The sequence below is a fragment of the Anomaloglossus baeobatrachus genome, chromosome 2 (assembly GCF_048569485.1).
Source record: "Anomaloglossus baeobatrachus isolate aAnoBae1 chromosome 2, aAnoBae1.hap1, whole genome shotgun sequence".
NCBI classification, from domain to species: Eukaryota; Metazoa; Chordata; class Amphibia; order Anura; family Aromobatidae; genus Anomaloglossus; species Anomaloglossus baeobatrachus.
This window is the reverse complement of record NC_134354.1, coordinates 140,823,254-140,839,178: the sequence shown is the minus strand read 5'-3', so window position 1 is coordinate 140,839,178 and position 15,925 is coordinate 140,823,254.

Below are 15,925 nucleotides of genomic sequence, written 5' to 3'. Positions count from 1 at the left end.
CAAATGCTGTGCTAGGGGATGCTGGCTGCAGCTCCTCTTGATCTGTGGAACAGGAGCAGACTGTGCACTAGCGCCGCCCACAGATTAACTTCAATGCCCCTGCATGCAACGTTCAGCAGTCAACGCTGCCTGCAAGTGGTATTTAAAGTGCGGCTGCAGACCCGAGCACTGCAGTCCCCGAAACTCAGCATGGAGGCTGCAGAACAGACGATAGCGAGTGGGGCCAGCACTTGCCCCGGTGCACCGGGTTCTGACGGTGTCACTAAGTCCAGCACTGCCTTCCTGCTGCTGCCCCCGGTGTTTGCTTACATGGCTGTGGCAATGTCGTAACCACTACACCCTGTCACTGCTGCACCCAAACACTGGGCTGAGTCTCTGATCAAAGATTTTAACAATTTGATATTTTATGTGGCCCCACTGCAGGAATAACTAAAATAAAATAAGCAATTGAACACATTGAAACCAATAATCTTTTGTGTTTGGGCCCACCAGGACTGTTTTTAAGAATATTATATTTGGGTATTATTTATATTTCTGTAGCATATTTTTATGCTTTAAAATATTAATATATTCTGTATTTCATAGTGAGGTACGTTCAGATAGAACTATTCCTAAGGTGTTACAACTTTTATACTTGTCATATGAAGAAAAATAACAGTTCAGTTGTAATATTAATTTTACTCTAAATAGGAGATATAATGCAGATGTTTGGACCTTGCACTCACTGTCTTGCGGGTGGTGTCCAGTTTCTGCCTTTATTAATTACATTAGATTTCAGGATTGTTATGCTTGCAGAAATCCTTAATGAGGTCACAATCTTATGGGTTCATGTCCTGGTCAAAGTATAAAGAACATTTATTTAATGGAATTTGTTATCAGAATAGAAGCCTTTCATCTAATACAGAAGATCAGAAATCAAGGATTCAAATGGCACTGAATATTCCCATTGCGTTCTGAAGAAATGCAGCAAAATTGTTTCTTATACTGTATATTTTTGTACCTTTTGTTAGCCCCATTCACCATTCAATTTAAAGGGAATCTTGACACCAGGTTTTTGCTACTTCAACTGCTAGCAGCATAATGTAGGAAACGAGACCCTCAATCTAATGATATATCACTTACCGTAGTTTATTGGGTGCAGCAATAAACTCTGCAATAACAAAAAATAAACTCTGCAATAAAATAGCAATAAAATAAAATAACTCTGAATCTAATGATATATCACTTGGTTTATTGGGTGCAGCAGTGTTGACAGAATCAGAGTTTTTAGATATAGCTTATATCAGAGTTCAGAAAACTAACCTGCCAACACCACAAATTTCTGTTAACATTGTATATTGTCAGTAAGCTGCTAGTCAGTGCTGGTGGCAAGGTTGTACCAGGTCTTTTGTGGGACCTAGTCTGGGCAATGATAACTTCCTCTTGATTAAACACTCATTGTATTGAAAGAACAGCACCCAGCTTAATAAGTAACATATTCCTGAAATCATTGTCTCAGCTCCTACCTCTTGGTGTCCTCAGTTTATATAGCAAAAACCTGCTGACAGATTCCATGAATTTTTTTTCTATTAAACAGCCCACAATCAGTTTTAAATGATGCAATGTGCATCACTAACATGGATTTAAAAAAACAAAATCAATGGTTTTATTTATTTAAACTAAATAAATATATATGCTTAGATAAATGCAGTAAATACCTTGGGGTTTAGTCATAGGAGCAGGTCTTTTTCGGTTAGCAGTCACTGTGACTCAAGTTTAGGCATGATTCTTTTTTTAACCTCCTTCACGACCGATGATGTACTAGTACATTGGTCACGGCTGCTGCGGTGAGCCGGTAGTGATCCCTGCACAACTCTGCTGATTTGAACAGCAGATCCACCCGTGCCTGTGACAGCACAATTTAAATGGCTGCCATCGGAGGCCCAGTGACGTGATTGTGGCACCCCAGGGTCCGGGAGCCACAGTAGTGTTGCCCTCTTCACCGGGGATGATGCTATTTCTGGAGGCAAAGAGGGGTTTCTCATGTTAAGTATCTTAACATTCAACACTTCCTAACTCCTGGCCAGTAGGGGGAGCTCAGAACCTGTTTGTAAGTGAGCTTCCCTGTGGATACCGGCCTGGGCAGGGGTTTTACACACACACACACACACACACACACACGAACAGGAAGAGAAACACTGCAGTCGAGCAGAGGAAAAGAACAAGCACGGTCGCTGAAAGAGAGCTGTCTCCCAAACTCTCCCAGGACCAGGCGCAGTAGCAGGATATCGGGGTCCTCGACTGTTGGGTGGTAACGCCCCATCAGTGAAGCCCGGAGGGCAGGAGATTTCAAGTCCCCTGGCCCAAAGAAAGCCCAAAGGTAAAGCAGCACAACAGAGCCCGGGGCCACAGTCCGCAGTCACACAGGTGGTGCCCAGAACCGGTTCTTGCTGCCCGCCATAAGGGAAAGGACAAACAACAACTAGGAAAAGGGTCACTGTGCAGCTCCAAGCCGCAGAGACTCACACATACAGCGCTATAAGGATGGCCTCCAACCAACCTGGCAAGGTGAATCCCCTCATTGCTTCCGGGCTGATCGGACCCCCACCATCTTCTGGAACAAACTCCCGGGCCTGTATTAACCACTGCCAAGTAGAGGTAAAGGAAACTTCAGCCCCCTGTGTTGTCCAGTTATTACCGGCATCCTCAGTCCTGCACCCCAACGTTAAATCACAGAGACTACTACTCCCATCCTCCCTGGGGCCTAGCTCTATCTGTGGAGAGTTGCAACACCCGAGCTGCGTCACCATCTGCCCCAGAAGAGATAGACTTTCCGTAGCAGTGACTAATAACTGGCCGCATACCACAGATGGCGTCACGAATAACAACTCCCATCATCCCCATCCCCATCTTTTTTGACATCGCCGGGGTCACAAAGCCGGGCCTGGCCGCTGTGACAACCCAAACTTCCACTGGCCCAGTGACGAGTAACCCCAGAGACCCTGTTGGGCGCATTATGATCACAGGGAGCCGATGGTTGTCATGGTAGCTCGGGGTCATGTGATGACCCCTGAAGCAACCATGAAATACTTCCTGTAAGAGCTGACAGAGCGGAGGCTCTTAAAGGAACAGTGCATTTTTGCTGATCAGAGCTGTGCAGCTCTGATCAACAGAAATACACAAGTGATCATACAGTGGATCCATAAAGTCCCCTAGGGGGACTAGTAAAATAAATGAAAAATCTAAAAAAAAAATATGAGAAAATAAAAAAAATCTAAAAGTTCAAATCTCCCCCTATTCACCCAATTGAAAATAAGAGTTAAAAAATACACTTATTTGGTATTGCCACATTCAGAAATGCCTGATCTATCAAAATATAAAATCAATTACTCTGATCGGTACACGGCGTGGCAAGAAAAAAATTGCAAATACCAAAATTATGTTTTTTGGTTACTGCAAAAATGTTTTAAAATGCAATAACAAGAGATCAAAATGTAGCATCTACCCAAAAATGGAATAATTAAAAATGACAGCTCAAGACACAAAAAATAAGCCATCACTGATCCCCAGATCCCGAAAAATGAGAACGCTACGGGTCTTAGAAAATGGCGCCAAAACCGCTACTCTTTTTTTTTTTGCATAAACATCTGAAGTTTTTTTTAACCCCTTAGATAAAACTAAAAGTATACATGTTTGGTATCTACGAACTTGTACCAATATGAGGCATCACACCAACTATTCATTTTTACCATATAGCGAGCGCGGTAAATAGAATATGCCAAAAACAATAGTTGCACTTTTTTGCAATTTTACTGCACTTGGAATTTTTTCCCCGTTCTCCAGTACACTATATGCTAAAACTAATGGTTTTATTCAAAAGTAAAACTCGTCCCGCAAAACATAAGCCCTTATATGGCAAGATTGACGGAAAAATAAAAACGTTATGGCTCTTGGAAGAAGGGGATCAAAAAATGAAAAATAGGAAATTGCTCTGAAGTGAAGGGGTTAACTTAAGGCTACTTTACATGCTGCGATATCGGTCCCGATATCGCTAGCGTGGGTACCCAAACCCATCTGTTGTGCGACACGGGCAAATCGCTGCCCGTGCCGCACAACATCGCGCAGACCCGTCACACATACTTACCTGCCCGGCGACGTCGCTGTGACCGGCGAACCGCCTCCTTGCGGCGTCACAGCGACGTCACTGAGCGGCCGCCCAATAGAAGCGGAGGGGCGGAGATGAGTGGCCGGAACATCCCGCCCACCTCCTTTCTTCCGCATAGCGGCCGGGAGGCAGGTAAGGAGAGGTTCCTCGTTCCTGCGGCGTCACACATAGCGATGTGTGCTGCCGCAGGAGCGACGAACTACATCGTTACTGCTGCAGTAATGATAATCGAGAATGGACCCCCATGTCACCGATGAGTGATTTTGCATGTTTTTGCAACGATGCAAAATCGCTCATCGGTGTCACACGCAGCAACATCGCTAATGCGGCCGAATGTGCGTCACAAATTCCGTGACCCCAACGACTCCGCATTAGCGATGTCGCAGCGTGTAAAGCCCCCTTTAGTCACACCCCAGCATGGTAACTGATTACACCATAGGTCTTTCACAGCACTTCTCTGCTGAGCTCCGCCCATTACAGTCACATGATCATGACATCACACATGTCCCTCATAGACCACGTCTCCAATGCTGAGCTCTGTCCATTACGGTCACATAATCATGACATCACAGGTCCTGCATTGCCACTGGTAATGCAGGACCTGTGTGACGATCATGTGAATGTAATGGGTGGAGCTCAGCATTGGAGAAATAGTCTTTTGAGTACCTGTGTGATGTCACGATCATGTGACCGTAATGGGGCGGAGCTCAGCAGAGAAGGGCTGTGAAAGACCTATAGTGTAATCAGTTACAATGCTGGGGCGTGACTAAGTTAAAAAAAAGAATCATACCTGAACTTGAGTGACAGTGACTGATACCCGAAAAGGCCCTCCCCTGTGACTAAAACCCAAGGTATTTACTGCATTTCCTTAAGCATATAAAGTCTTTTTTTATGATCAATATATTCTTTTTTTTTTTATTTAAACCATGTTAGTGATGCACATTGTATCACTTAAAACATATTGGGGGTGGATTACTGTAAAAAATGACATGACAGGTTCCCTTTAAAGTGCACCTGTCACCATGAAAACACAATCCAATCTGCAAGTATCATTGAGTTATAGAGAAGAGAGATCTTAGTAGATTGATATATAGTTTTGTAAGAAAAGATTAATCATAACCTGTGTTTATATAATTTAATACTCAGCTCTTTCTCGGCTTTTGGGCCCAGTGGGCGGTCTAGCAGTGACTGACAGCTTTTTTTATTTCTAAGTGTGCATATATAAATAGCTGTCCATCACTACGAGATTCGCCCATTGGACCGAAAAGTCCAGAAAGAGCAGAGTATTACATGATATAAACACTTGGTGCCTGCTGATTTGACTGCCCAAAAAACCCAAATTTATAGCTGTGATAATATGCTAATTAATGGATGAATAGTGATGGAGGCACTGTGTTACCAGGACTTGTCATTCCACTAATCATTTTACCACTTCCCTGTGGGTGTCAGTAACACGATTTGTAAGACAGAGGTCACATCAGATCTTTGCCTCCCTGACAAGATGCACTAAGCCAGGTGTATGCACCTGACTTCATTGGCGCACTGCGCATGCTCAAAGATGCAGCTATGGCACAGCAGTCGCCCAGCCATTATGACAGGCGCTGTACATCTCACGGGTAGCAAGTCACACGCCACCACGACCTCACTAGACATGCGCAGTGTGACGATAAAACTGGGTGCATTTGTGGTGCCCCTGAGGCTTTAGTCACCACAGAGGTACTGCATCTCAACCAGAGGTGTGGTATTCCATCCTGGGTAAGGAGGAGGTCACAATCGGTTCACACAAAAGCACAACACTCAGGCTCAGAAACACCTTATCAGACATGGCAAGGGTGTGATTATACCTGAATCCAGGCTGGGGGGGGTGGAGTCTTAGGAGTGGGAATACAATAATACACAGTGTGAAGTGTGGAGTCATAGAGTGAGGAGCAGTGGAGGAGCGAAGACCTGGGGTCCTAGAGACCATGAGAGATAACCTTCCGTGGGCTTGTGTGCCGCCCAGTGCCCCGTTACCTTCAGGTCATCTCAGGGTCTTCAGGGACGGCGCGTCCTGGGTCCTTCTGGTCACAGGTAGGTTGACTTCTATAGGATTCATGACGCCACTCTCGGTATTGCGGTCAGGGCGACCGCCACTGCAGATTAGGGGACGCCTGGGGCTGATGTTGAATGCAGTTAGATGTAGTGGCCTCCCGAGAGTGAGGCTGGCCCCAGGGCCCGGTGTAAGTGTGTGGAACCACAGGTCGCAGAATGACTCACACGCACAGCAAGAATGTCTTTCAGGGTTTTTACTCACTTCAGGTGGCAGGGGTGAGTAACCCGGGCGAAGCTGTAATAGACAGGTGGAACCAGGAATTCCTTCAGGCTGACTTGTGAGGGTGGCTACAGACTCGCCTTCCTAGCCCTTGTGTTTTTGTGATGACCCAGACTTGTAGTCCTACGGGGTCACCCAGGGAAGTTACTTCTGCCTGTTCTCCCCTTTTTCGGCCCGTTTGCTTGTAGCCTGGACCAGGTCACTCCGGCTGCTTGCCTCTTGTGAACTATGGGCCCTCTCATTGCTACGTGGCTCCGGACTCTGTGGTGTTGTGGTGGAGGGTGTGAAGTACCCCCACATGCAGGTTGAGCAGGCCAACTGAATGGGCCAACTGAACTGAACTGGGGACCTGTAACCACGTGCGGGCCTGGTCCTCGCCTGGCAGTCCCCGCACTCAGCCACCCCTTTGCACTCAGCCTTGGATTGATTTCGGGCGGTACTACCAGGTGACCGTTCTCCCCCGTCAGTAACCACTGCACCTGCGGTGTCTGACTAGTGACAGCCTCCAGGTTTCCTCCTTGCAACTGCTCTCCCTGAGCTTCACCGACTGACTGGCTCACTACTCCCTCCCCTCTGTGCCTGCCTCTGCAACTCTAGCAACCAGCCTCTCTACCATACCCCTTGAGTGGAGATGGAGGCCACGCCCCCTCCTGGATTCCCCAGGGGTCCCTTCAAAGGTCAATGTGGGAGACCTGGTTACTAAGCGCCTGTGTAACCACACCCCGGTCAGCCTTCTGGATTACCTGTGTTGTACTGCCCCAGCATGGGTGCAGTAGTCAGTGGTGCCTGACCAGGTCAGGGGCGCCACATTTGTTCCACATATAATCTACGGGTGGAAGGACTAGGTCGCAACACGGGGACTGGTCCTTAGGCTAGAAGAGAAGAATCTACGGGCTCCGCTAGCAAAAACAGCAGCTGAGGTGACTTCAAGCACCGCAGCCACAACCGCACACAAATTCGTTGGAAGGTGACCCAAAAGGACTAAAGGGACTACTTTACACACTGCGACATCGCTAGCGATCCCGTTAGCGATGTGAAATTCTAGATCGCAAGTGTGATCTTTTGAGATCACACATGCGTAAAATGACCTATGTGCGATCTCAAAAGATCGCACTTGCGATCTAGAATTTCACCTCGCTAACAAGATCGCTAGCGATGTCGCAGTGTGTAAAGTACCCTTAAGGGCTAGAGCTCCACGTCACCCAACAGGGTCCGCGGGCACTGGCACAGGGTTCAGTGAGCGAGGGCATAAGGCAGGAGGGCGAAGCAAGCGCAGAGACGACCAGGGAAGGGACACTTAAGAAAGGTGCATCAGACGCGACCTTCGAACTACCCGGGATCGGCTGGAGCCCATCACAGCAGAGCCCCAGCACTGCAGAGGTGGTCATTGGCATGTTATGTTACCCTGGAACCTGCTACAGTGACTGAAAACCTTGAGACTGCATCACTGTATCACTCCATTATTCGCCTGTACCCGCCCGCTATCCTAAAATACTAGCAGCCCCATCCACCCTGGGGCCCAGCTCTACCTGTGGAGAGCTACACTATCTAAGCTGCGTCACCATCTGCCCCGGGGAGCCCCTTCTCACAGCGGCGGCACCTAACTTGCCGCATACCACAGGTGGCGTCACAAATAAACTGTCATCATTCCCTTCATATTTACTAAACGACACCGCTGGGGTCACTGTGCTGGGCCACGCCACCGCAACGCCCCAGTGCCAGAACCCCCGCCTGGTCACGAGTCACCCACGGCCCCGACACGGTCGTGTCACATTCACACAGCGTACTGCGCATTATCAGAGAGGCAACAATTTGCAAAGAAGCTAGCTGCCAAGCTTTATTCAAGAGAATAGGAGCTGTTCTGCAGTACACAGTAGTGACCGCTGAAAATGGAATGGAAATACGCATTACAGCTCTTTGCAATGTGTTGACATTCAGCTGTCACCCAAGCTATTAACAGGTGATCGGCGAGGGAGCTGGGTGTCAGATCCCTACCGGTCTAATAGTGAGGACCTATGCAGAAGATATATCATCAATATCTTGTGATTGGGCAACCCCTTTAAAGGCAATCTGTCACCAGGTTTTTGCTCCCCCATCTGGGAACAGCATAGTGTAGAGACAGAGACACTGATTCCAGCAATGTGTCACTTACTCAGCTGTATTATCTGCTTCAGATCTAGCAGTTATACAGAGCCTATGAATATGCTGAACTACCTGACAGCACGCCAAGTAGTCCTCTAATGATGATCTACTGCTGATTAAACAGTGATTTTATCAAAATTACACTAAGCAGCCCAGTATGTGACACATCGCTGGAACCAGGATCTCTGCCCCTACATTATGCTGATGCCAAATTTGGTGTTAAAAACCTGGTGACAGATTCCTTTTAACATGCACAGTCCTTTACTCCAAATGTGTACCAAACATACACTGGCCATTTCAATCACATGAAATGAATGGCCAGTAGAGCTAAAAACTGACAACGTCATTTGACCACTAGATAGAAATCCCTAAAGGCCCTGTCATACACAGAGATAAATCTGTGGCAGATCTGTGTTACAGTGAAATTGTGGACAATCAGTGCCAGGTTTGTGGCTGTGCACAAATGGAACAATATGTCCATGATTTCACTGCAACCACAGATCTGCCAAAGATTTATCTCTGTGTGTGACGGGGCCTTAATAAAGGTGGCTTTACACACTGCAACATCCCAAACGACATCGCTGTAACGTCACCGGTTTTGTGACGTTATAGCGACCTCCCCAGCGACATTGCAGTGTGTGGAACATCAGCCCCTGGAGGAAGGCAACAAGGGTTTTTGGGTGTAGCTTACATGTACCTATCCAGGGTGTAGGGTGTGGTGGTGTAATTACCTGTGACCCCTGGCTTGTCCAGGGCGTCACAATTACACCACCACACACGGAGGGGAGAACTAACAACTCAGCTGCTCCCTGTCACCGCTCCCGGGATCCCCCTACAGAGCAGTGGTGGTGTCACCAAAATCACCACAACCGTGGGTGGCGTCACGGACAATAATCAAATCCCCACCACCAATCAACCCCTTTCACTCACGGGCGAGGAGCGCCGCTCGAGTCCCCGGGATCCGGCACACCGCTCGAGCCACCACCGAGCAGCAGCAGCAGTAGCCGGACCCGAGCAGTGGGTGAGCACAGCGTTGCCATCCTCCTCCCCGCCCGCGACATAATTACCTGTGACCCCTGGTTTGTCCAGGGCGTCACATTCCCCCTTAGCAAAATACAGACCGTCCGCGGGCTGCCCGTCCAACACCGGTTTTATTTTTCTTTTAAACTGCAAAAAAATAGAAAAACAGTAACACACATACAATTAAAATAACTTCTTCCCACATCGGGAGGTACTCTTACTTAAACGGTTTCAACGGTTTCAAAACGGTTACGGCTTCCGCTCTCTCCCACCCAAGCAACCTGGCCCTGATGCTGCCCCTAGCAAACAGGCAGCACCCCTTGACCCCAGTCCAGCACAAATTGCCCGAGCGGGTTCTGTCCTTTTCAGGGGACCCACGTCCATGGGGAACCCCTGAAACCCCCAGAGGATTGCCACCGGTTCCGGTGGTGGCTGGGCCCCAGCCTGTTCCACTGCGGGCCCTTCCTCCAATCTGCCTCTCCGGAGGCGGCAACGGTGGAAGCTGCAACAACACATTATTTACAAGCCACTAACGTTTGTGGTTGCCCTGCAAGTTCTCAGGCTTGTCCATAAGAAGTTCCTTATGCAACTTTTTAGAACGGTCCCCACGGGGACAACGGTGCCGGCAACGACCGGTTTCAATCAAGGTTTCAATCAGGTGACATCTCGGTTAATCATTTCCTATCATTTTCATCTTTAAAACTTTTCAACTTTTCAACAGTACTGGTGGTCCCAACGGGGACAACTGCAGCGGGCCTCCGCTGACCTTAGGGTGCATTTTCGTCCTCCTCACCCGGCTCTGGGTGGAAGAACACGGGCACCAGCCCCTCCAGTGCATAGCAGGCGCGGCGAGGAAGGGCCGCCCGATACCCGTTATTTCCACTCCGGGGGATGTAAGTGGCCTCCATGTCATGCAGAGCGATGACTCCTTCATCTTCTTCCGAAACGGGCTCGGTGTCAGGCCCGGAATCACTATCGTCCGTCCCTGCGCCAGGCGGGTTGCCGCCAGCTGCCGCAGCTTCCAGGCTCGCCACTCTCTCAGCCACTGTTACGAAGGGGTGTACGCCCGACGGGCCAGACGTAGCGCGGTGCATGGGCAAGGAGGACAGAGGCGGCATGGGGGTCAGGGGCAGACCGGGTCCCTCAGCCGTAACGGCCGGTCCCTCGGGGACACAGGGGCGTGGGTCACTCACCAGCTCCTCCATCATGGCCTCCATTCCATACACCCGTGCGACCGCAGCTACCTCCTCCACCTCCGCGATCCACTGCTCCATCAGCCTACAGATCTGACTCCGGTAGTGTCGGCAGATCCCTGCCGTTCGGGCCCTCAGCCATGCCGCTGTCCCGGGCACCGGCTCGGTAGCCTCCGCATAGCTAGGTGGAGCAGACATTCTTTGCAGGGTTCAGCGGATCGTGGGGTCCCAGCGTCCCTACTTGTATAGCCGCCAGCTACATGCGGCCAGACGCTATCAGTCCCCCTTAGCCTCTTTCCGGCTCCTCCTCTATCGCGGCGGGGTTTTGGCCTTCGCCCCTCCACTACTCGAGGAGACGCTCGAGCGGGAACTTTTCGCGCCAAAGATGGCGGCTTCTGAAATTTTTCGGCCGGACACCTCCGGCAGTCACAAGGCGCACCTCTACCCAACGGCAGAGCGGTAAGATCCTGTTCGTGACGCCAAGTTGTCGCGGGCGGGGAGGAGGATGGCAACGCTGCGCTCACCCACTGCTCGGGTCCGGCTACTGCTGCTGCTGCTGCTCGGTGGTGGCTCGAGCGGTGTGCCGGATCCCGGGGACTCGAGCGGCGCTCCTCGCCCGTGAGTGAAAGGGGTTGATTGGTGGTGGGGATTTGATTATTGTCCGTGACGCCACCCACGGTTGTGGTGATTTTGGTGACACCACCGCTGCTCTGTAGGGGGATCCCGGGAGCGGTGACAGGGAGCAGCTGAGTTGTTAGTTCTCCCCTCCGTGGGTAGGGGTTGGTTGTCCCAGGGCCCAGTGATGGGGGGCCTGGTGAGGTGCAGGGTCGCGGGGGCAGCGCTGTGCCGCACTGCACGGTGGTACTCACTCAGCCTGAGATGATGACACAGTTCTCGGTAAAACACACGGCTTTAAAGACGGGTCCCATGGACGGCTGCTGATGCTTTTCCCCGGTAGGTTAACGGTGACTGTCCTTTCCCTGCACCTAAGTACTGCTGTTGGTTCCGATGGGTTCCCACCGGTAACCCGCTCCCCGGCTTGGATATGGGCCGGAGGAGCCCCCTTTTTGCCCGCAGGCGCTGGCCCTGAGGAACTGATGCCTTGGCGGTGGCGGTGTCCCTCTCACTCGGTTGGACTGTTGCCTTCAATCGGGACTTAGTTGTTTGGAAACCCAGGAGGTCCCCTTCACTGACGGATTTGGCAAATTCACGGCGACTCCAAGACTTGCCGGGGTCCGAAAGGCCCCTGCCAATGGTGTTGGCTTCTCCTTGTGTACCGGTCTGGTACCGCTGGGCCACTGCCCGTCCACGGTCCTTACGGTAACTCCGATAGGCCACTCCTGCAGACGGTCACCGCCGTCTGCTAACCTTGCTGTCTCTGTCCGGGGCACACACCCGGACGCAGTCAGATAGTTGCTCTCCTACCACTTTGCTCCTCACACTCTAATGTCCAAAACTAATCTGCTCACTTTTCCCGCCTCCAGGACTGTGAACTCCTCGGTGGGCGGGACCAACCACCTGGCCCACCCCCTGGTGTGAACATCAGCCCCTGCAGGAAGGCAACAAGGATTTCTGGGTCTAGCTTAGATGTACCTAACCGGGGTGTAGGGTGTGGTGGTGTAATTACCTGTGACCCCTGGCTTGTCCAGGGCGTCACAGATTGGTTAACCAAGTCCTAAAGTCAGGAGAGCTCCTAAAGCTGGGTTCACACATAGCGACAGCGACAACAATGTCGCTGTTACATCACCATATTCTGTGACGCAACAGCGACCTTGTAAGTCGCTGTTATGATCGCTGCTTAGCTGTCACACACAGCAGACGCAGCAGCGATTATAACGACACGCGTCGCTGTGCTACATGTGCAGAGAGCAGGGAGCCGCGCACACTGCTTAGTGCTGGCTCCCTGCACTCCTAGCTACAGTACACATCGGGTTAATTACCCAATGTGTACTGCAGCTACATGTGCTGAGAGCAGGGAGCCGCGCTCACCGCTTAGCGCTGGCTCCCTGCACTCCTAGCTACAGTACACATCGGGTTAATTACCCGATGTGTACTGCAGCTATATGTGCAGAGAGCAGGGAGCCGGCACTGGCAGCGAGAGCGGCGGACGCTGGTAACGAAGGTAAATAGCGGGTAACCCGATGTTTTCCCTGGTTACAGATTACCGCAGCTGCCAGATGCCAGCTCCTGCTCCCTGCTCGCTTCATTTCGTCGCTCTCTCACTGTCACAGCGATGTGTGCTTCACAGCGGGAGAGCGACAACCAAAAAATGAAGCTGGACATTCAGCAACGAGCGGCGACCTCACAGCAGGGGCCAGCTCGTTGCTGGATGTCACACACAGCGACAGCGACGTGACGTCGCTGCTACGTCACAGAAAATGGTGACGTAGCAGCGACGTCATTGTCGTCGTCGCTGTGTGTGACACCACCTTAAAGGAAAACCAGGCAAACCAAAGATTGATAGGAGAACACTTAGCCAAGTTATAGGAAACCAAGTCCCCAGGACTAGGTGAAAGAGATAGCAGAAGAAATAATAGTATCGCTTGTCATAATCTCAAGGATCATTTACTTATGTACCTGGATGGAAAGGCATTAATTAACCAGAGCTATCATGGCTTTATGACCAATAAATCTTGTCAGACCAATCTGATTTCCTTCTACATCAAAGTCAATGGCTGGACCAGGGGAATGTTGTGGATATAGTATACCTTGACTTCAGTAAGGAATTCGATAAAGTATCACATGACATCCTCATTGAAAAAATTATCAAGTTTCACAACTGGCTTAATGATCGGGCCCAACGAGTAATACTAAATGGCTACACATCGAATTGAAAGAAAAGTGAAAAGCACGGTGCCGCAAGGCTCTGTCCTAGGACCAGTGCTGTTTAGTATCTTTATAAATGATCTGGACAACGGAATTATTGGGGAACGCATAAAAGTTTCAGATGGTACGAAGATAAGAGGAGTAGCCAACACTAGAGAGGAAAGAGATAGTATTCAAAAGGATCTAGACACACTCGAACAATGGGCCGAGGCAAACAGAATGGTGTTTAACAGGGACAAATGCAAAGTCCTCAAATGCTCTGGCTCATTTTTTTGTTTCTTTGTAGTCTCTTGTACTCAGTACAAATAGGGTGTGGCCCCCTTTTCACTGAGCTGGGCATTTCATCTATAGTGCTTCCTATGGCTGCGTGTACATAGTCGGGACCCATTCACTCTCTGCCCTTAATCAGATTGAGATCTGTTTTGACACATGGCAAGGTCTTCGTACTAGAGAGTGTTAGGTACTGTCACGTGCACTGCGCTTGATGGGAAAACAGCGTCTGTGCACTCACGATCATGCTCAGTGCACCTCTCTGAAGCGGGGACGTGTACACCTGACTTCAGATGAAGCTCAATGTAATTGAACACAGCCATGCATATAAAATCGGATCACAGGTGCGGAGAAAATGGAGAGATTAATATTTCCATCTTCTCCATTGCCTGTCTGCATATATCACACTGCACTCGGATGACATCCGAGTGCAGTGCGAAGTTTCACATGCACCCATATACTTGTATGGATGTGTATGATGCGAGACTCGCAGACAATCGCAACATGCTGCATCATTTACTAACATTGGGGTCAGTGCATTACGGGATTTTCTCACATTGCAATCGTGTGAGTCATACACCAGTGTGAATCTACCCTGATATAAATATTATATTAAAAGTGCCACTGGGTTACTGCTCATTTCCATTTACATGAAGATAATCATTAGTGCTATATATCCATCAATAGATGGAGTCTGTGGAGCGAACTTTATAAATTGTCGTGCTTTTTGACAACCAAAAAAAGTCGCCTGCAATGGAAATGTGACAGCTAAATGCTTTTTATTGTAAATACATCACAAATGATAATGTTTTACGATCATACACACTGTATAATGGATGGTTGGAATATTCATTACTTTGTGGTGATGAGATACAGACCCCTGTACTTCAAAGCATCAGACTTCATGAAATCTTGAGGAAGGGTTGTTCCAAAGACTGAATCATTCAGGAATGTTTTGCGTGGGAAGAGCCTGTATGAAAATCACATTCCGACATAATATTATCCACAGCTATCACCACTTTCTATAGATATCACGTCAAGAAATGACATGAGTTACTTTGAGGAAAGCTATGGAGCACCGATGAAAACAAAGGGCCCGATTCATCATTAGTGGTTTATCTGAATTCACTTTTTTTAATCGTGGTATTCACTGACTTTTTTTTGTGACAAATTCATTAAAATGGAAAACATTCAAGAGTCAAGAATTACAGCAAAAAAGGGGATCACTCATAAGTATAGTCAAAATATATTATAAAGATAATAATAATGATTGATGAATATGTCCATTTGATGTGATGTGATGAAGTTAACCAATCAAGTGCCGTGAATCTAAAAGAAGAAAGAAGAGAAGAAAACAAGTGAAAAAGCAACAACATGCCAAGGTATATATTTTATGGTTCCCATACTAACTGCTACTATACTGGGAAAAAAATTGGTAATTCATACCTATATATGTGTATATAAAAACTGTGGGGATATAGCTCACTCGGCAGTGTTTGAGATATGCACAGGGTGACTTTAAAAAAAAACGTCCAGTCTGCCTTATTAAAACTGTATAAAGCAAGCCACACACAATAAAAATAAATGGCCGTTCTTGGCAGGAAAGCAGAATACATAGTCCTAACAATAGCACTTCAGTATTAGGCTGGCATTCAAGTCCAAGCATGGAGACTTCACACACGAGGACTTCTTATCTCCACACACAGACACCAATGAATTCATCTGGACTTTCTTATATCCGCCATCCCACGTCTGGTGAGCAGCCAGTCCCACAAATCTCTCTGATTGCTTGTAAACCCATCCCTTGACACGCCCTATTAACACTCTCAATACTAAACATTCTGTAGTTTGCTTCTGGGCTTACATCACAGAGGATAACTACCTCTGTAACACATATCTTCCATCCATGACATGTCAGACAGCCATCTTACAGTGTACTGTATATAATATATAGATAAAGATACAGTACATCACAAAAGTTAATACATGCCTTACATTTTTGTAAATATTTTATTATAT